Source organism: Chiloscyllium punctatum, chromosome 6 (genome assembly GCF_047496795.1).
Source record: "Chiloscyllium punctatum isolate Juve2018m chromosome 6, sChiPun1.3, whole genome shotgun sequence".
Classification (NCBI taxonomy): domain Eukaryota; kingdom Metazoa; phylum Chordata; class Chondrichthyes; order Orectolobiformes; family Hemiscylliidae; genus Chiloscyllium; species Chiloscyllium punctatum.
In genome coordinates this window covers 61,758,097-61,780,059 of record NC_092744.1, presented here as the reverse complement: position 1 = coordinate 61,780,059, position 21,963 = coordinate 61,758,097, and the positions used below count along the sequence as shown (strand labels likewise).

The 21,963-nt window shown below is 40.4% G+C and overlaps 1 protein-coding gene and 1 long non-coding RNA gene across 5 annotated transcripts in view; one reads left to right on the top strand and one right to left on the bottom strand.

Annotated features, from left to right (window-relative positions):
* The window catches only part of LOC140479015 (uncharacterized), a 35,033-nt gene extending 17,123 nt beyond the window's left edge, over nucleotides 1–17,910 (bottom strand). Inside the window, exon 1 of one of the 3 annotated variants that reach the window (XR_011960920.1) lies at nucleotides 17,777–17,910. This is a non-coding gene — a long non-coding RNA (uncharacterized lncRNA). The remainder of the gene's footprint in view (nucleotides 1–17,776) is intronic. The other 2 variants (XR_011960922.1, XR_011960921.1) reach the window with 2 other exon arrangements.
* Nucleotides 17,911–18,083: 173 nt separating this feature from the next.
* Nucleotides 18,084–21,963, top strand: part of acsl3a (acyl-CoA synthetase long chain family member 3a) — a 127,729-nt gene continuing 123,849 nt past the window's right edge. For both annotated transcript variants that reach the window (XM_072572777.1, XM_072572775.1), the window contains exon 1: nucleotides 18,084–18,208. The gene's annotated coding sequence lies outside the window, so the exon portion shown is untranslated. The remainder of the gene's footprint in view (nucleotides 18,209–21,963) is intronic.

Here is a 21,963-nt window from a genome sequence, read left to right as displayed (position 1 = left end):
ACATTGGAATATGCAATATGGTTGAAATTTGTCTGTCATAGTTTTAGATTTCAAAAGTCAAAAAGATTCAATGTCTGAATGCACATACCATTCAAAATAAAGTAATTGATAGTTAATTATTTCAATTTGCACTATGTTGTAATAGCCACATGAATGAGTTCACAAAGTTAGAAATCACACAACACCAGGTTAGAGTCCAACAGGTTTATTTGGAAGCACTAGGTTTCATAGTGCTGCTCCTTCAACAGGTGACAATCATATGATGAAGGAGCAGTGCTCCAAAAGCTAGTGCTTCCAAATAAACCTGTTGGACTATAACCTGGTGTTGTGCGATTTCTAACTTTGTACACCCCAGTGCAACAATGGCGTCTCCAAATCATGAATGGGTTCCGCATGTTGATGGGTATTTACCAAGCTAGATATAGGCAGAGTCAGATTCTGAATTAAATATGATATTGGTGCTACATGACCTTAGACCAGGAGATCAGTTTAGGTGCAGATGGGAATAGTAAAAGTAAGAAATCACTAGTGGGAGTGATAAATAAACCCCAAACAGTAACCAAGATATAAGAAATGTACAAGGAGAAATATTGGATGCTTGTGCTAAAGGGACTGCAATACTTTTTAAAGATTTCAGTCCACATAGAAACTGGAAAAACCAGATTTGCTAACATTAGCCCTACCAAAGAGTTCTTTCAAGATAATTCATTAGAGGAGCATGTTTGAAAACCAACAAAAGAGCGGCTTTTACAAGGTTTCGTATTGTGTAATATGACAGAATTATTGAATGATTTCAGAGTAAAGGGACCTCTAAGAAACAGTGATCAAAATATGATTTCATTTTATGCCTAGTTTGAAACTGAAGATTGGTTCTAAGTCTAGTATTTAAATTTAAAAAAGAGGAACTATGTGAACATGGAAGTGCCAATTGAAATGAACTGTGACATTAGGTTAGGAGTTAGGTACATAGAGAAGCAGCGGCTGACATTAAAAGATATATTGCAGAATAACTCAGGAAAAGTACACTGTTACGAAAAAGAAAAATTCCACAGAGAGGACCCACCATTTACATTTGGGGAGGCAATGGCCTACTGGTACTGACTGGACTGTTAATCCAGAAACTTGGGTAATTTCTGGGGACCTGGGTTTGAATCCCATCACGGCAAATGGTGAAATTTGAATTCAGCGATAATCTGGAATTAAGAGTCTGATGATGACTATCTGTTGCCGATAGCTGGAAACCCCATCTGATTCACTAATGCTCTTTACCTGGTCTGGCCTACATGTGACTTCAGACCCATAGCAACTACTGGACAACTAGGGATCAGCAATAAATTAGCAACGGACACCGTCATCCCATGAATGAATTAAAAAAAGGAAAATATCAAACTAAAGGAAAAGGTATTTAAATTGTGTTAAAGTGAGTGGTAGGCCAGATAACTGTTCAGAATACAAAGATTATCAGAGAATGACTAAAAGCATTAGAGAAAGCTAGCTAGAACTGTAAAACAGAATACAAGATATTCTTTAGGTACCTGAAACATAAATGAGTAAGTAAATTGAGTGTTCATCCTCTAGAAGTTAAAAATGGGGAATTAGTAGTAGATATTAACAAAATGATGCATGTAGTTAATATTTTTCTTATGTCTTCACTATAAAAGACAAAAAAACCCAGTAATGTGTAAATCAGGAGGTTTAAGGAAGAAAGGATCTTGGTGAAAGCATAATATCTAGATAAAACTATAATGAGTTTCAATAGCTGGTTTATAAAAATGACTTCAACATCGTCTTTCACAATCCCAGGTTTAGTGTCTTTTCCCATTTTTAAGTCCACAGTTCAAAAATATAGAAGTGATCATTACAGGAAAGAAAGCAAAATTGAGTACGATTTTTATAGGAGAAAGTGAGGACTGCAGATGCTGGAGTATCAGAGCTGAAAATGTGTTGCTGGAAAAGCGCAGCAGGTCAGGCAACATCCAAGGAACAGGAGAATCGACCTGAAGGGCTGATGCCCGAAACGTCGATTCTCCTGTTCCTTGGATGCTGCCTGACCTGCTGCGCTTTTCCAGCAACACATTTTCAGCTACAATTTTTATATCGTACTAATGACTCACCTCCAAGGCAGGTGGAACTTGAACCCACACCCTCTAACCGAGAAGTAGGAACACTTCTATTGTGCCACATGCCACTTCCAAATTGAACGTAGTGTTCTACATCTGATCTCTTCAAAGCCCTATATGTTTTTGCCAAGAATCCCTTATGCTTAACTCCACTCTAATTCCAATAAGGATTAATATATTTGCCTTCCTAATTGCTTACTGTACCTACATGTTAATTTTTTAATGACTCATATAGGTAGAAAACAAAGGGTGGTGGTGGAGGGTGACTTTTCACACTGGAGACCTGTGACTAGTGGTGTACCACAAAGATCCGTGCTGGGTCCACTGCTTTTTGATTTTATATGAAAGATTTGGATGTGAACATAGGAGATATGGTTAGAAAGTTTGTAGATGACACTAAAATTGAAGTTGTAGTGGTCAGTGAAGAAGGCTACCTCAGAGTACAATGGGATCTTTCTTAGATGGGCAGTGGCAGATGGAGTTTAATTTGGTTAAATGTGATACGCTGCATTTTGGAAAAGCAAATCAGGGCAGGACTTAACACTTAATGCTCAGCTCGTAGGAGTGTTGCTGAACAAAGAGACCTTGGAGTACAGGTTCATAGTTCCTTGAAAGTGGAGTCACAGGCAGGTAGGATAGTGAAGGCAGTGTTTGGTTTGCTTGTCTTCATTGGTCAGTGCATTGAGTATAGGGGTTGGGAGGTCATGTTACACCTGTACAGGACATTGGTTCACGCACTTTTGGAGTATTGCATGCAATTCTGATATCCTTCCTATAGGGAGAATGTTATGAAACTTGAAGGGGTTCAGTAAAGCTTTACACAAATGTTGTCAGGGTTTGAGATATAGGGAAAGGCTGAATAGGATGAAACTAATTTCCCAGGAATGTCGGAAGCCGAGTAGTGACCTAATTGAGGGTTCTAAAATCATGAGGGGCATGGATAGGGTAAATAAGCAAGGACTTTTCCCCAGGTAGGGGAGTCCAATATTAGAGAGCATGGGTTTTTAAGGTGAGAGGGGAAAGATTTAAAAGGGACCTAAGGGGAAACTTTTTCACGCAGAGGGTGATGCATGTGTGGAATGAGTTGTCAGAGAAAGTGGTGAAGGCTGGTACTATTGCAACATTTAAAAGGCATCTGGGTGGATACATAAATTGTAAGGTTTAGAGGGATATGGCTGAAATGCTGGCAAATGGGACTAGTTTTATCTAGGATATCTGGTCAGCATGGATGGGTTGGACCAAAGGGTTTGTTTCCATGCTGTATTTCTCTAAGATTCTATGTACATAAATACCCAATTCCCTCTGAGTACTAATTTGTGCGAGTCTTCTCCCATTTAAAATATACCCTACTTTTCTGACTATAATGAATAATTTCACACATTACCATATTATATTGATTTTCTGCCACCTTGCACTCATCAACCTGTATCCCATTAGAGCCCCTTTAGAGCACCCTCAAACAGCTTTGTATCATCAACAAACCGGAATAAATGTTTTCTAATTAACCTGTTCAGTTGTTACACACTGCTGAAGCAGGTGGACTTAAACCCAAGAATTCTGGCTCAGAAGAGCAAGACTATACATATTTTACAGGATGTGGGTTTCACTGAACAAACCTACATTTATTATTCATCTCTAATTGTCCAGAGGGTAAGTGTGGGTCTGGAGTCACACATAGGACAATTGAGATAAGTATGACAGTTTTCCTTTCTATAAGGGCATTAGTGAACCAGATGGGTTTATACAATAATCAACAGTGGTTTTATGGTCACCATTAGGTCAACTCTTTGTTCCAGACTTTTGTCAAATTCAAATTTCACTATCTACCATGGTGGGAATTGAATCTATGTCCTTCAAGCATTGCTCTCTATTGCACTGCGGTTCCAGATTGCCAGTCCAGTGATGTAACTAGGCTACTGCCTCCCTGGTGAGATAGTATATAGATATTTTTAATCAACTTGTTCAGAAGAGTTGTGACAACTCTAGAACGAGTGGGACTTAAACCCAGGACTTCCAGCTAATGTAGGAAAACCACCAAAGTGTCACAGAGCTCTTAGCAAGCCTATATAGAAATTTTAATCAATTGGTTCAGAAATGCTATGACACACCTCTGGAGGAGTATTGAACCCAGACCTCCTGGCTGAAGTAGAGGTAGTATCATTGTACCACAAGAGCCAGCTAGCCTATACATTATACTCTCAGTTTCTTTATTTACACATCTGATATATTTGTAAATGGAGGCCAAACAATCAGAATTGGAATAGGCTTTATGGTTACATGTACTCAAGCACAGGGATGCACGAGCACAGTGAAAAGTGTATAACTATTTTTTGGCACCATCTTAGATACAAACATGGCTAGGTAGAAAAGCTTAGGCACAAGTAATAAAAATAAAGAAATAAAGCTAAAGGTCCAGCATTACAATACTTCTAAAGCAGAAACAGAAAAACAAAAGCAGATGTAGCAGACAGGTCCATGCTGAGCTTCAACTCAGGCCTGTGTTGGGCTTTGCCTTGAGGCCGGGAGCCTGTGCTGGGCTTTGCCTTGTGCGACTCCACTGAACTGAAACTAACCCATTTATACATAATCTCTGTTTTCTCTGTTAACTAAACCTCAATGTATGTTAATGTATTATCACCAATCCAATCAGCCCTAATCTTGTGTAACAGCAACTTGGGTGATACCATAATCAAATAACTTCAGAAAATCCCAAGTACGGCATCTGTTCTTGCCTTTTATCAACACTGTTAGATAAACTCTCAAAAAATCTGGAAGATAAACTGCATTTATTCCAATGCAAGATGTCCAACAGAGAAGGCAGATGAACTTTGGGCATGGTTAGGAACATGCGACTGGGATATTATAGCAATTACAGAAACATGGCTCAGGGATGGGCAGGACTGGCAGATTAATGTTCCAGGATACAAATGCGACAGGAAAGATAGAAAGGGAGGCAAGAGAGGAGCGGGAGTGACGTTTTTGATAAGGGATAGCATTATAGCTGTACGGAAGGAGGATATTCCCAGAAATACATCCAGGGAAGTTATTTGGGTGCAACTGAGAAATAAGAAAAGGATGATCACCTTATTGGGATTGATAGTCAGAGGGAAATTGAGTAAAGAAAGGGTAAGGATATCTCAGTTATCTGTAAGAATATTAGGGTGGTTATGGTAAGGGATTTTAACATTCCAAACATAGACTAGGACTGCCATAGTGTGAAGGGTTTAGATGGAGAGGACTTTGTTAAATGTGTACAAGAAAATTTTCTGATTCAATATGTGAATGTACCTACCAGAGAAGGTGCAAAACTTGACCTATTCTTGGGAAATAAGGCAGGGCAGGTGACGGAGGTGTCAGTGGGGGAGTACTTTGGGGCCAGCGACCATAATTCTATTAGATTTAAAATAGTGATAGAAAAGGATAGACCAGATCTAAAAGTTGAAGTTCTAAATTGGAGGAAGACTAATTTGGACGGTATTAGGCAAGAACTTTCAAAAGCTGATTGGGGACAGATGTTCGGAGGTAAAGGGACAGCTGGAAAATGGGAAGCCTTCAGAAATGAGATAATGAGAGTCCAGAGACAGAATATTCCTGTTAGGGACAAAGGAAAGGATAGTAGGAGTGGGGAATGTTGGATGACTAAAGAAATTGAGGGTTTGGTTAAGAAAAAGAAGAAAACGTATGTCAGGTATAGACAAGATAAATTGAATGGATCCTTAAAAGAGTATAAAGGCAGTAAGAGTATACTTAAGGGGAAAATCAGGAGGGCAAAAAGGGGACAAGAGATAGCTTTGGCAAAGAGTTAAGGAGAATCCAAAGAGTTTTAACAAATACATTAAAGGACAAAAGGGTAACTAGGGAGAGAATAGGGCCCCTCAAAGATCAGCAAGGCGGCCTTTGTTTGAAGCCACAGGGGTGGGGGAAGATACTGAACAAGTATTTTGCATTAGTGTTTACTGTGGGAAAGTAAATGGAAGATATAGAATGTAGAGAAATAGATGGTGACCTCTTGAAAAATGCCCATATTACAGAGGAAGTAGTGCTGGATGTCTTGAAATACAGAGAAGTAGATAAATCCACAGGATCTGATCAGGTGTACCCGTGAACTCCAGGGAAGCTAGGGAAGCGATTGCTGGGCCATTTGCTGACATATTTGTATCATCGATAGACACAGGTGAGGTGCTGAAAGACTGGAGGTTGGCTAACGTGGTGCCATGTTTAAGAATGATGGTAACGACAAGCGGGGAACTATAGAGCAGTAGTGGGCAAGTTGTTGGTGGGAATCCTGAGGGACAGGATGTACATGTATTTGGAAAGGCAAGGACTGATCAGGGATAGTCAACATGGCTTTGTTAAATCATGTCTCACAAACTTAATTGAGTTTTTTGAAGTAGTAACAATGAAGGTTGATGAGGGCAGAACAGTGTACGCGATCCACATGGACATCAGTAAGGTGTTTGACAAGGCTCCCCTTGGGAGAATGATAGTAAGGTTAGATCTCATGAAATACATGGAGAACAAGCCATTTAGGTACAGAACTGGCTCAAAAGTAGAAGACAGAGGGTGGTGGTGGAGGGTTGTTTTTCAGACTGGAGGCCTGTGACCAGTGGAGCAAAACAGGGACTGCTGCTGGGTCCTCTACTTTTTGTCATTTATATAAATGATTTGGATGCAAGCATAAGAGGTATAGTTAGTAGATTTGCAGATAACACCAAAATTGGAGGTGTAGTGGACAACGAAGAAGGTTACCTCAGATTACAACAGGATCTTGATCAAACCAGCCAATGGGCCGAGAAGTGGAAGATGGAGTTTAATTTAGATAAATGCAAGGTGCTGCATTTTGGAAAAGCAACTCTTAGCAGGACGTATACACCGAATGGGGTAAGGTCCGAGGGAGTATTGCTGAACAAAGACCTTGGAGTGCAGGTTCATTGCTCCTTGAAAGTGGAGTCGCAGGTAGATAGGATAGTGAAGAAGGCATTTGATATGCTTTCCTTTATTGGTCAGAGTATTGAGTACAGGTGTTGGGAGGTCATGTTGTGGCTGTACAGGACATTGGTTAGGCCACTTTTGGAATATTATGTGAAATTCTGGTCTCCTTCTTAGCGGAATGATGTTGTGAAACTTGAAAGGGTTCAGAATGGATATACAAGGTTGTTGCCAGGGTTGGAGGATTTGAGCTATAGGGAGAGGTTGAATAGGCTAGGGCTGTTTTCCCTGGAGTGTCAGAGGCTAAGGGTGACCTTATAGAGGTTTATAAAATCATGAGGGGCATGGATAGGATAAATAGACAAAGTCTTTTCCCTGGGTTGGGGGAATCCAGAACTAGAAGGCATAGGTTTAGGCTGAGAGGGGAAAGATATAAAAGAGACCTAAGGGGCAATTCTTTCAGGCAGAGGGTAGTACGTGTATGGAATGAGCTGCCAGAGGAAGTGGTGGAGGCTTGTAAAATTGCAACATTGAAAAGGCATCTGGATAGGTCTATGAATAGGAAGGGTTTGTAGGTATATGGGCCGGGTGCTGGCAGGTGGGACTAGATTGGGTTGGGATATCTGGTCGGCATGGATGAGTTGTCTATTTCCGTGCTATACATCTCTATGACTCTATTTGTCAAACAGGATTCTCCTTTCATAAATTCATGTCAGCTATGGCCTGATCACATTGTGATACTCCAAGTGCCCTTACCACATCCTTAATAAATTCCATCATTTTCTCTACTGTTGACATCAGGTTACCTGGTTTTTGTACCCTGTGTTCTCTCTACCTCCATTCTTGAACAGTGGGGATACATAGCCATGACAACTGTTCCAGAATTGAGGTAATTTTGGAAGATCAAAACCAATCTGTTCAGTGGATTTGCAACTACCCCTTTTTAAACCTAAATTGTACATCACATTTGCTGGATTTTTGGCGATTATGATTCTTAGTTCCCCACAATTTCTGTGTGTTCATTGTACTTTCTACTGTGAAGCCAAAAACAATGAAATGCTGCTGCATTATAAATGCAACTCAGATAATTATGTCTCATTCAAAAAATGTTTAAAAAGTTTAAGTTATTACTAAAAAAATAACTAAATAGTTGGTTTTAAAGGTCAGGTGCTAATATTTGTGAAACTGGAGGTCTAACTGCATAACAGAAAAGAGTTTGCTGTAATATTAACTATGCAGTCAGTGTCATCCATACTAATGTTCGAAAACATTCATGTTTTGGCCTGTGGCATATTTTCTCTATGTTATTTTGCTGTATAGCTCTTTTCACAGATCCCTAGGTCAATATCAGCAGAAAGGTATGTTGATTACACATCCACTAGAAAACAATTTATAAATATTTATCTTTCTGGTTAACTTACTATTGAAATTTAATCAAGAATCTGAATCAGACTTCACAAGTAGTTTAAAAACCATAACTATAGTTACTATAAATGTACTAAAATTTCTAATTAACATTGTCAACTTACTGCAGTATTATAACTCACTGATGCAAGAGATCGCCTGAGAAAGTCTTGAAAGGAGATCATGATTTCTGAAGCAGAATTGGTCATCATTCTCTAATGTTGTACATAATTTCTTAAGTATGTCATAAATTAATTATTGAAACCTATCAAAAGCTTAGTACTGTCACTTTGCTAGAGTAACCAAAATAATATTTTTCTCGCAATTTGTAACCTTTTCTAAATTAAACAGATTGTAGATTGTAGATCATTTTAGTACATTCCTTTGTGATTTGCATATTGTTTTCTGACGTGACTAACACACTTCTTTTAAGCTCTGAAGAGTTCTATTTCTCTGTTTAGTATATTCTACTTTTTAAAGTTGAAGCTTTAAATGCAGGAGATTGTCAGATGACTGATTTATTGCAAAACTTCATTCACATTCATGATGAAGCCTCAAAACTGAAAACTCAAACTGGATAAAACATGGCATCTAATGCAACTGTTAAGCAGTTGGGGGAGAAAAGGAAGCAAATTCATAATGACTAAACATCACATGAATTCTGTTCAACCAAGAACAATGCAAAACCATAAAGCTGGCCTCCGAAGTTTTTGGGCCTTCACATCGAGTCAAGCAGGCTGCAGATTGAAAGGGCTTATCGGGTTACAGTACACAGGACAGGCAGGTGCAGCGCCCCGCCCGGTCCTAGGGCACTTCCACTCAGAAGCACAAGCAAAAAGTAATAGAAGCTTCCAGATCCTGGGAAAAGATCCACAAGCACTGCTGCACAAGGGGCCAAAAATCATGTTTTCCAGGACTTCTCGGCAGCTTTAATTCAAAAGTGGAAGTCCTTCGATGAAGTTAAAAAGAGGCTGAGGAACCTGGGCATCCAGTACTCCATGAGGTACACCGCAGTGCTCCATTTCAGCCACGAGGACTCAGATTATACATTTGACTCAGACGCTTTAAAATAGACAGACTGGCCTGAAGAATACAGTTAATGTTCATTCCCTTTTCATTCTTTCCCCATGATTTCCCTTTTTTTATTCCTTTCTTTCTCCCTAATAATTTCTTTTTTGGAAAGTGGGTGAAAAACTTGGAATAAGTTGATTTTTTTAATAAGTGGATTTTATAATGGTAAATTTTGTGGATGTTCTTTGTTGTGTCACGCTTTGTTTTTGTTTGTTCTGTTTCTCTTTTAGTCACAAGTAGGGAGTGACATGAAGCCAGGGATGGGTGGAGTGCTCATCCTGACTTTGTCATTTTTCTGTTGATTTAAGGATCATCTCCTTGTTTTTTTTTCTGGCCTAAGGCTGGGGCACAGTGAAGGAGCTGTGAAATAAGGGATGGGTAGGGTGAGTGCCCCCCATTGGCAGTGGGAAGAGTCTTTCATTCAAGATTTTATAGTTGGCTTCCTTTGTAGTTTTTTAGTCATAATAGTTGTCTGTAGTTATGATAGAGTAGTTTTTGTATACATAATTCTTCGAGTCTATGAATCTTTATTTACTTCTGCACAGCGCTTTGTAAGTAGGGTTCCCCCTCCCAGGGGTTCAAGGGTCTCTGAAAGGGGATATGGCTAAGTGTCTTATTAAATGGCGCACCTGGAACATCAAGGAAAGTCATTCGACTGTTAAAAAGGAAAAAAAGTGCTTTCTAGCTTTAAGAGATATCGCTTTGTTGCAGGAAACCCATCTTGATGATGGGGAACACCTGAAGTTATAACAGGGGGTTATGATCGGGTATTCTTTTCATCCTTTACTACTAAAAGTAGGGGAGTGGCAGTACTTATCCAGAAAAATTTTCTGTTCACATTATTAGAGTAGGTGAAAGATGAGCATGGACAGTTTGTGATACTTAAAGCCTGGATACATGGGGAGGAATATGGCATTTTAAATGTCTACTGTCCTCCAACACATCTCAAATTTTTGATTACTGCTTTCTCTAAGTCGAGTGCCTTTGGAACACGACACATGATTATAGGGGAGATTTTAATTGTCTTTTGGGTCCGACAGTGGACAGGATGCCTAGTGAGCCCCCAACTATTTCTTCGCAGGCAAAGCAGGTGGCTGATTTATGTGAGGAGTTGGCGTTGGTGGATATTTGGAGAGGTCTTCACCCTACCAGCAGGAACTTCACCTTTTTTTCAAGCCCACATAAATGTCACACAAGGATTGATCTCTTTCTGGCTTCCTCAGCCCTTTTGGATTCGATTATGGGGTGTAAAATTGAGAATGTAGCTATCTGTGGTCACGCGGCGATATATTTGGAAGGTAAGGCCAAGAATGAGGGGCTAGGTTTGTGGCACTGACATTTGGAGCCTTTTCTCCTTAAGGATTCCAAATTTGTGGAATACGTTTTGAAGGAGTTTCAGGAATTCTTGACAATCAACTCAGGCACGGCTAGTAGTCAGTCTATGCTATGGGAGACTGCTAAGGCCTTTGCTGGGGGATTAGCTATTTTATATTTGGCTAGCCGGAAACGACAGAAGGAGGAACAGCAGTGTCTACTTGAGACACGGCTGAAAGCCGCTGAGGTGCCACATTTTGCGTGGCCTTTGGTGAATAAGCTATAGCAGCTCATGGCCCTCTGGGCTGCCTTGAATTCAATACTGGCACAAAACCCTAAGGAAAGAAGTTGCTTTTGCTAGACAAAGGCTGTTCGAGTATGGGGTTAGGCTAGGGAACTATTTAGCGTACCTATGAAAAAGCGTGCTCCCCAATCCATTACTGCAATCAGAGACAGCGCCGGGGTCCTGACATACGATGCTAAAAAGATTAATGAAGCTTTTCGGAGTTTTTACTCTGAATTGTATTGGTCTGAAGGTCGCGGGGACAGGAGGGCTATAGTGGAAGCCTTTTTTTTTTAAGAACCTTGACCTCCCAGGGGTAACCTTGGAACAGGCCTCTAACTTTGCTCACTTGCTCAACAATATTAGGAGGATCTCCAGAGATGGCAGGCTCTTCCAATTTCATGGCTGGGCCAAATATCTCTCATTAAGATTAATGTTCTTCCTTGTTTGCTTTATCCCATGCGTATGCTCCCTATAATGTTTCCCAGGTCAACACTGTGGAAGCTTATGGAATGGTTTTGGTTCCTTTGTCTGGCATTGTAGGCAGCCCCTCAACTTACTAAATTGCAGTTGCCTCAAGGAGGGGGAGAAGTTGATTTCCCAGACATCAGGAGGTATCAATTAAGTTCCCTGCTGTCCTTTGTCTGTGATTGGGTAGGGAACAATCCAAACTCAATATGGCTGGATAGCGAGGCCTCCCAGGCGAAGTACCCTCTTATTAACCTGTTGATCATGGATAAGACGAAGACAGTTATGGACCACTGCTGGAACCCCATTGTCATTAGTATAATCAAGGCATGGAGGGCAATATGTCAGAGTGAGGGCTGCTTATCCAAGTCTTCGCCACTTACACCTATAGTTGGCATGCCGGGGTTCTGACCAGCGATGATGGACTCAGGGTTCAAACTATGGGCAGCGAGAGGAGTATCTAGTTTGGGAGGCTCGTTTGAGGGGGAGGTTATGATGTCTTTTGAGCAACTGAGCCGCAAATACGGGTTGCCCAGCAGAGATCTTTTCCGTTTTTTTCAGGTTAGCGATTTCATCCAGAAGACTATGCTCCTCACTAAGCCCTATAAACCCAATACAGAGAGGTTGTTGCTACGTTCCACAAGCACCCTTTCAGTTAGTGCCCTCTCTCGCCTGCTGGGCAGCAGGGCTTGGCAGGATATTAACTGGTAACGTGAGGTCTGGGAGCAAGAGCTAGGAGTGGATATCTCTTCTGAAACATGGGAGAACATATGGGAGAATGCTCAAAAGATCTCAATCTGTAATAGGACATGCGCTACACAGTTAAAAGTTCTGCACAAGGTTCATCTGGCACCAGACCATCTGGCGAAATTTAAAAAAGGGGCATCTTCAGTGTGCCCCAAATGTAAAATAAGTGTAGGTACTTTTACCCATTGCTTCTGGACATGCCACAGGCTCGGTGTTTACTGGAGCTCTGTGGCGGAAGAGATAGGGAGGGTATTGAGGATTGAAGTCAAAGTAGACCCGATATTCTCCTCTTAGGTCTACCAAATTTACCATCTTTAGATGAGCATGGGAAGAAACTATTTAATATTTTTGCATAGTGTGCACGGAAGAATATTCTGATGAACTGAGTGTCTGAGAACCTGCCAAGCTTGCTGCGATGGCAGAAATTAATTATGGAGCACATTCCCTCGGACTTTTTTTTTTAAACAAACATGGTGCACTACACAACAGACGATTTTTATAAGACATGGCAGCCCTGCTTGAGTTATTTTGATATAGATTTGTCAGCTACCTTAATTAGGGCGCATGTTTAACCAGGATGATTAGGTTTGTCGAGCCCTGGGCCTTGGAGGGGGTCTCCTGAGTTAAAACGGGTATATATACAATGCTCCCATTCCTTTGTTTGGGAGCTTTGTGCCAAGCATAGCTGTTCTGTATTTTGTGGGGTTTTTTTGCTTTTTTTTTGACCTATTGGTTATTTACTTATTTAATGGAGTTGCTTTGCATGGTGTTAGGGTTTGTTTTGTATTATAGGGTTGGTTAGTAGTTAGTAGAAAGTAGTGGCATTGTAATTTGTGTTTTTTTCTTTTTATTATACTGATATTTGTTATTGATTGTATTTTTTTAAAATTTTATATATTTGTAAAGTTAAAAAAAATTTGCTAATAAACAAAACAGCAAAAACTAGTGGTAGGCCAGAGGATTGGGAATTCTTTAAAGAAGCAGCAAATGGCTAATAAGCTAATAAAAAGGGATTAAATTATGAGAGTAAATTGTCAAGAAATATTAGAAATAGCAAGAGCTACCACACGTATACAAAAAATGAACAGCTAAACTACATGTGGAACCCTTGGAGGACGCAAATGGGTATATTAATAATGTAGAACAGGGAAATGGCCAATAATTTAAACCAGTATTTCATATTGGTCTTCATGGTAGATGACAATATAAAGCAGCCCAAAATAAAAGATAGGCAAGGTGCTAATGGAAGGAAAAATTTTGCAAGTCTCAATAATGATGTTCAAAGTATTTGACAAACTAATCGGAGTAAAGGCAGACATGTTATCAAGACTTCATTCCCTGCATCCAAGACTTTTAAAGGAAGTGGCTACAGAGATAGTGGAGGCATTGGCAGGAATATTCCAGAACTCAGTGAAATTTGTGCGGGTTTCAATGGATTCAAAAATTGCAATGTGATGCCCAGCTCAAGAAGAGATGGAAACAGAAAGAAGGAAACTATGGGTCAGCTAATCTTATGTTTGTCATTGGAAAAATACTAGAGTCCATTATTAAGGAAAACTTCAGTCCAACTCATCCACAACAACCAGACATCCCGATGTGACCCATTCCCATTTGCCAGCATTTGGCTCATACTCGTCTAAACCCTTCCTATTCACATAGCCAATCAAGATGCCTTTTAAATGACATTTTGAAAAGCTTCATGCAATCAGAGTCAATTTGGGTTTGTGAAAGGAAAGTTGTGTGTGACGTATTTGCTAGCGTTCTTTCAGAACATAATAAAGAGCTGATAAAGTAGTACCTGAAGATGGTGCCCAGAAGGCATTTGATGAGCTGTCAAATAAAAAGCTATTACACATAATGTAATACATTAGCATGGATTGAGGTTTGGTTAACACACAAGCGACATAGAGTTGGGATTAATAAGTTGTTTTCAGGTTGAAAAAAACATAAATAGTGGAGAGCCAGAGGATCAGTTTAAGGCCTCAATTATTTACTATTTATATTTAAGACCTGGACAAGGAGGCAGAGTGTAATGTATCCAAATTGCTAGTAAAAGCAAAAATAGGTGTGAGAGCATGTTGTGATGAGGCCATACGAAACCTGCAAGGTTGAATGCATGGGTAAAAACATGGCAGATGGAGAGTTGTGCAGGTAGGAAGAATTAAAAGGCAGATTTTTAAAAAATGGAGACTCCAAAAAAATGCAGCAGAGAGATTTGTGTTCACGTGCATGATACACAAAAGTTAGCCTGCAGGGACAGCAAGGATCTTACTATTTGTTGCTAAAGGGTTAGAGTTCACAAATAAGAAGTCTTGCGACAATTGTACAGAGTGTGAGCGAAACCACACCTGGAGTACTCTATACAGTTTTGGTCCCTGTATTTAAGAAAGGATATACTGGCATTAGAGGCAGTTCAATAGAGACTCAAGGCTGATTCCTAGCATGAAGGGACTGACTTAACAAGAGTGGCTAAGCAGATTAGGCCTTTATTCATTAGGACTTAAAAGAATAAGTGGTCTTATTGAAACATTTGAGGGGACTTTACAGGATAGATGTTGAGAAGAATTTTTAATTAGTGGAGCATCATGGACTAAGGGGGAGAATTTGAGATTAGAGGCAGACATTCACTTAAAACTGAAGTGCAAAGTAATTACAACTTTCTGAGGGTGAGTGAATGTCTGGAATTCTGCACCCCAGAGATTTGTGGAGGCTAGATTACAGGAAGTATTTAAAAATATGTATACAACAGATATTTTAAAATATCCTGGAATTAAAGCTATGATGAGCTGGCATGAAGAGTTGACACCTTAAGCAGATAGCCATATCTTACTGAATAGCAGGGCAGGCTTGACATGCCTAGTCGGCTACTCCTGCTTCTATTTCATATGACCTTATATTAAGATATGGTGAAGATGATACAAGGTGTTAAATTTTCCAATCTTTTAGGAAGTGACTGAATTCTTCAATCATAAATTGGAGAGATTTTGTTACTCATCACAATGCCAAGAAATAACATAACAACTCAACTGTACTTTCAGGCTTTCTATAATCTAACTTGTAGTCATTGCTGGCAGTAGGACCAGCTAATGTCAATCTTAGTAATAAATTTATGCTAATAGGTGAATTAGTTCCTACAAAATTGAATACGCCTGTTCCAAGCTTCATCCATATTCAGTCTGAGATGCCATGTATCAGAAGCTGCTCTTAAGCTTGCTTGGCTTAGTATTTGCTATATGCACTATACTAATTTATGTTTGGGCAGTAGGGTACTTATCTTGCTTTCCTCAGATGAGACTTAATTCCTTGATGACCTGCATGGATGCACTTCAGCATGTCTCTTCTCATACCCTTAGGTATAATAATGTTACTTCCTTTGTATAAGAAGCCATCATAAACACAATACTCTCTGGATAGGAATTAATATGTCCATGATGGTTTCAAGGCACTCTTTCATTGTTACTTCCTCAGAGTAGTGTCTTTGAAAGCATTGCTTGATTTGAGCAACATGTTCTTCTTTGAGATTCAATGCCTCTGCCAGCTTAATACCTCCAAGAGCACACAGGGTGGTTGCATTTCATTGAAACTAGTCAGGATCCAGAGGTCCTTTCATTTTCAGTACATGATCCATGTACTTGACTTCAGACATCTTTAAATTGCATTTTTATTTTGCTCAGCTTCAGATTCTTCAGGCAAGCTGTCTCTAGCAGTTGCACTAGATTTGGATTGTGAACTACAATGGTTTCTTCCATTGTGTCTCCACATACATAGGCATCAGATCATTCCACTCGAGAATCACTATTTTGCACTGCTTGTATTCATACTCTTCTGGTCCACTGGTATTCAGGATCTCTATCTCATAAAAGCTTCCAGACATAGAGTCATAGAGATGTACAGCATGAAAACAGACCTTTCAGTTATGCAGTCCGTATACCCTAAATTAATCTAGTACCATTTGCTAGCACTTGGCCTGTATGCTTCTAAACCCTTCCTGCTCATCTACCTATGCAGATGTCTTTTAAATATTGTAATTGTACCAGCCTCTGCCACTTCCTCTGGCAGCTCATTCCATACGTGCACCACCCTTTGCATAAAACGTTACCCCTTAAATCTTTTCTCTCTCACCCTCTAGTTCTGGACTCCTCCCCCCCCCCCAACCCAGGGGAAAAAAAACCTTGTCTCTTCTTCCTATCCATGCCCCTTATGATTTCATAAACCTCTAAGGTCACCCCTCAGCCTTTGACTCTCCAGGGAAAACAGTCCTCTTTAGAAGCCTACTGTTTCATCCAGCATCACTTGGTGGTAACTATCCTTTGCATCGAGGATAGGAAACTGTGGCAACACTTCTGCAATGGTTGACATGAGATGGCAGAATCTCTGCAAGGCTCTTTTGGATCTATGCATATGCTCAGCTTCCCTGATTTGTTCATTGCTACCACACTGCTAATCCAGTCTGTTGCAGTTATCAGTTTTATGTTGTTACCTCCCTTTTCTAGTTGTGCTATCTTGACTTTCAGCCCAGACTTGAGAGATAGTGGACCTTTCTTTGACTGATGCTGAATTAGTTTCACACTTTCATTTACTTTGAGATAATATTCACAAGGAAGACAGCCAAGACTTGTAAAAACACCTTTGTAGACTTTGTAAACAACATTTTCCTAGCTACTAGCAGTTCTGAGAAAGGATTACGGGACCCAAAAAGTAAAATCTGATTTCTCTGCACAGATGCTGAGCTTTTCCAGCAATTTTTGGTTTTGCTTTTTGTAGACTTATTTGGTGTCCTGTAGTCAATGGCTTAGTCACCTGTGAAATGCTGCAAATGTCTCCTGGCATGATCCCAGTTGAAGGTAAAGTTTATTCTCAAAGTGAAATCTGATTTGATATATCGCAATATTTATTTGCGCAGCTTGATTCTACAGTAGTCAGTCACAGAAGCTTATTAATCTCAATAAAAAAAAGCAGCTAAGAATATATAGGTCTTAAAATAAATAACAAGAAGAAAGTTTCAATCCTTTCCCAACCTATATCATTAGCCCTCACTCAATTCGTGAAGTATCACTTCTTTCTTAATCCTTTTACTTCTTACTTAATTGACAAGGTTACAATAAGAAGGCACTGGCGTAATGGTAATGTTAGTGATTAATATCCAGAATCCCAGACAATACTCTGGGGACTTGGCTTTAAATCTCACCAGAGTTGAGTTTGACTTCAATTGAAGTCTGGAATACGAAATAGCGACTATTTAACCACTGTTAATTGTCGTTAGATAACTTGTCGAGTCATCTTTACTTTTTAAGACAAAAATCAACAAATTAATTATTCGTTCAATGCTAACATTAACTTCAATTAATTATTTCCCTTTTTAAATAAACCGTATCAATTGTATTACTATTTTTTCTACTAGACCGGAGGAAAAGAAAAAATACAGTTCACACAGACGCACCCAAAGAGCTCAGAGCAGCCTTCTCCCAACCAACGCGTTGGACATGATGGACAGGTCTGGGTGTTGAAGAAGACAAACAGCTCCCTCCTCCTCCTCTCCCTGCCCCCACATGGCCAGGTGACAGGCGGTGCCGAGTGTCATTCGTCCCCTCCTCCTCCTCCTCCTCCTCCTCCCTCCCAACGGCTCCGCCTCGCTCTGGCCACGTGCTCGCCTGATCCCGGCTGCTCCAACAGCCGAGCACTGACGTCAGCGGCGAGCCGGGCTTAGGGCGCAGGCGCGCGATTTGAGAGGCGGCGGGGGCTTGCGTGGCTTTGGGGGGGGGGATCGCGGGATTTTGTGGATCTGGTTGGAGGGTGGTGACAGTGAGCAGCAGGCCGGTGCAGGAGCCGGGGTATACTACTCTGCATATCAGTTTGTGAGTGAGCGCCACTGGTAAGTATTTGTCTAGTTTTGCTCCACTTCAAACTCCATCCCTCCCTCTTTACCTACTTACCAGGCACCACCGTGTGTTGGTCCAATGCAGACTTTCCACCCTTTCCCATCCGCTTGGCTGCTGGGACTAAGTGAACCACAAGGCCTTCACTCATGCACCATATCGGCAGGGATTGAAGTGGCCGCTTCTGGTTACCCAGCCACAGTGGAAGTAACTCCAGGGCTCTAGCTGTTTGTTAAAGCCAGAATCTATGGTGTGACATGAATTCCCCTATCGGCGAGAACAACTGAAAAGGAATCATTAAGTGCAATTCAATTACTAACTCGCAGGGGTTAAAAAAAACAAGGTCCCTTTCCCTTGGCAATATAATTGAATGAAGTAAGTTTTTATTTCCCCTCAGGATGTTGTTGGTTTACGCTGGCACTTATTACCCACCGTTAACCATCATGGTGGTGTGCCACTTTTGTTTAAAAAAATACAATTCACTGGCTTATTGGAACATGTCAGAAGGTATTTTAAGAGTCATACAAGGTTGATGTGGGATTGCAGTCACATTTCGGTCAAATTAGACGAGAATAACAGGTTTCTGTTTTTAAAGGACATTGGTCAACCTCGTGGTGTTTTAGAACAATCGGCAGGTTTGTGGTCGTCTTTTATGGACAGTAGCTGGTTATTTCCGGAATTAGTAAAACTGAATTCAAATCTTCAAACTATGTGCCATGGGTAGAATTTAAGGTTGCATTCTCTAGATGTTTACTTGAGGTCTCTGAAGGTAATAGTCCAATAACAGTGCATTACTTTGTGACTGTGAAAGGCATGTGGTGTTTTGAGTATAAAAATATATTGAGACTAAATGGAAAATGAAATATCTTTCTTGTGCTAAGACAATTAACAAAATTATCACTAGTTGGAATTATATATTATTCTACTGTTGAATTGTTTAGGAAAATTCATGTCTTTTTGTTATTTCACAAGAGTATATAGTCTTGGTATTAATAAAATGATTCGGAGGAACATTCGGAGGAGAATCAGAGGACAAAGTTAAAAATCTCACAACACCAGATTATAGTCCCAACAGGTTTATATGGAAGCATTTGCTTTCGAAGTGCTGGAGGTTTTGGAAGGAGTGCTTCCAAATAAACCTGTTGAACATAACCTGGTGCTGTGTGATTTTTAACTTAAATAATGCTCAGTTACATGGGTTTCAGAACTTGCCCTTGTCTGATATTGACATGCTTACTTTTTCCAGCAGGTGTCACTGAACAAGGTCAATTTCTATTCCACTTTCCTAACCTAATTCCACTGTATTTCATTGTCAAATCTCAAGCTGATGGAATACCTTAAACATTTTCAATTATATTAAAATGGAAACGTGTTGAACATACGAAGGCCATTCAGTCTGTCAAGTCTGCATGCTGTTCAATCCAATTATGTTTTATTAAACACTTAAATCACCTTCACTTATCCCAGCCTTATTACCATTTACTGTACACCACTATGATTAGAAATTAGTCAATCCCTGTCTTGAGCATATGCAAAGGACTGAAATTCCACAGTCTTTTGTGGTTGAGAATTCCAACTTTCTGCAGCCTTCTGAGAAGAGAAAAAAAAATTGATCTTGGACCGAAGTGGCATTTCCCCTTATTCTTAAATTGTGTAACTGGTTCTGTACTCACCAGGGGAAACGTTTTATCCACTGTTTATCTGCTTAAGTGTTTTGTTTCGTGCTGTCTCAATAGTAAGTTGTAGTTGTTGATATCTAAATCTTTTGCTCAAATACCATGAGAAAATCTTAGTATGTTAAATGTCCTTTGTGTGCCTTTTTCCAGAGGATTTACCATTATGTTTGGTTTTCCTCTGCAGCCATGCTTTGTCGCAGAAGAAAAAGCCTGGCACTTTTATGTTTTATCTGACAAGAAGTGTATTGATATGAATCAAGATCACTTCAGCTTTCTCAGTCACTATCACCCCAGTCTGCTTTCTTATAAAAGCCAGACAACCAGCGCAGAATCAATACATTTGAATTGAGAATTTGCTTCTGATAATGTTCCAGATGTGGACTGAAATAATTTCTTGAAAATAAGAGGGCTATTTTTGTGCTGAAAAAAAAGTGGAAAATATGATGTGGGTCACGACTATGGTGAGGGCTCTTTATGATCTTTCACTTGTTATGGGAGGAGGATGTAATCATGGTTAGAGATTTGCTCTGAATGTTTATGACCATGATTTCTGTACTCACCCGTTTCCACAGTAGGGATTCATTGAACATTTATTTTTAAGAAGCAGGGCAATTGAATTATGATTTCCTCTGAGGATGGAATTATTGGTTCAATTTATGCATAAAAAGGGCATTTTTTTGTGATGTCTGCTCAAGGTGGGATGGAGGCCAGTTGCAGAATATTGAGGGTTTTTTTGGACAGGGTAGAATTTAATGCATTGGGTATTGGGCTGTGATTTGATGGTTGCCATTCCAGTCCTCTTGATATTATAATGCTTGTTTATTCGAGTCAGAGATGTACAGCACAGAAACAGACTCTTCGGTTCAACTCATTCATGCTGGCCAGATATTCTAAATTAATCTAGTCCCATTTTCCAGCACTTGACCCATTCAGATGCCTTTTAAATGTTGTAATTGTATCAGCCTCCTCCATTTCCTCTGGCAACACAGTCCATACATGCAGCACTCTGTGGAAAAAGTTGATCCTTAGGTCCTTTTTAAATTTTTCCCCTCTCACCCTTAACCTATGCCCTCTAGTTCTGGACTCCCCAACCTCAAGGAAAAAGACCTCTCTTTTCCCTATCCATGGCCCTCATGATTTTATAAACCTCTATAAGCTTACTCCTCAGCCTCTGATCCTCCAGGGAAAACAGCCCAGTAGCTCAAATCCTCCAACCCGGGCAACATTTTTGCAAATCTTTTTCTGAACCCTTTCAAGTTTCACAACATCCTTCTGATAGGAAGGAGACCAGAATTGCAGACAATATTCCAAAAGTTGCCTAACCAATGTTCTCTTCAGCGGCAACATGACCTCCCAACTCCTATACTCGATGCTCTGTCCAATAAAGGAAAGCATACCAAATGTTGCCTTCACTATCCTATTTACCTGCGGCTCCCCTTTCAAGTAGCTATGAACCTGCACTCCAAGGTCTCTGTTCAGCAACACTCCCCAGGATCTTACTATTAAGTGTTTAAGTCCTGCTTTGATTTGCCTTTCCAAAATGTAGCACTTCACATTTATCTAAATTAAGCTCTGTCTGCCACTCCTCAGCCTCTTGGCCCATCTGATCAAGATCCTGTTGTACTCTGAGGTAACCTTCTTCACTGTTCTCCAATCTCCATTTACAGAGGAACCTCTATTATCCAAACAAGATGGACGGGCATTATTTCATTCGGTTAATTGATTTCCCCAGGGCTCGTTTCTGTGAAGTCTGCTCCCTGTTCAGGAGACTAGGCAGCACACCATGCGAGCCCCCCTGCCCGCCTCCATCCCCGTCTGCACCCCCCCCCCCCACCCCAAACCTGGCAGCTGGACTGTACGCCAACAGTGGGGTAAATCCCAAATTGCATGTGCACCCGCACGCACACAACTTTTTACTTAAGCTTTTTGACAGGTTCCACTTTTGCCTTGAACAGGACAATGTTTGGGGGGGGTGGCGGCATGGTAGCTCAGTGGTTAGCACTGCTGCCTCACAGTGCCAGAGACCCGGGTTCAATTCCCGCTTCAGGCAACTATCTGTGTGGAATTTGCACATT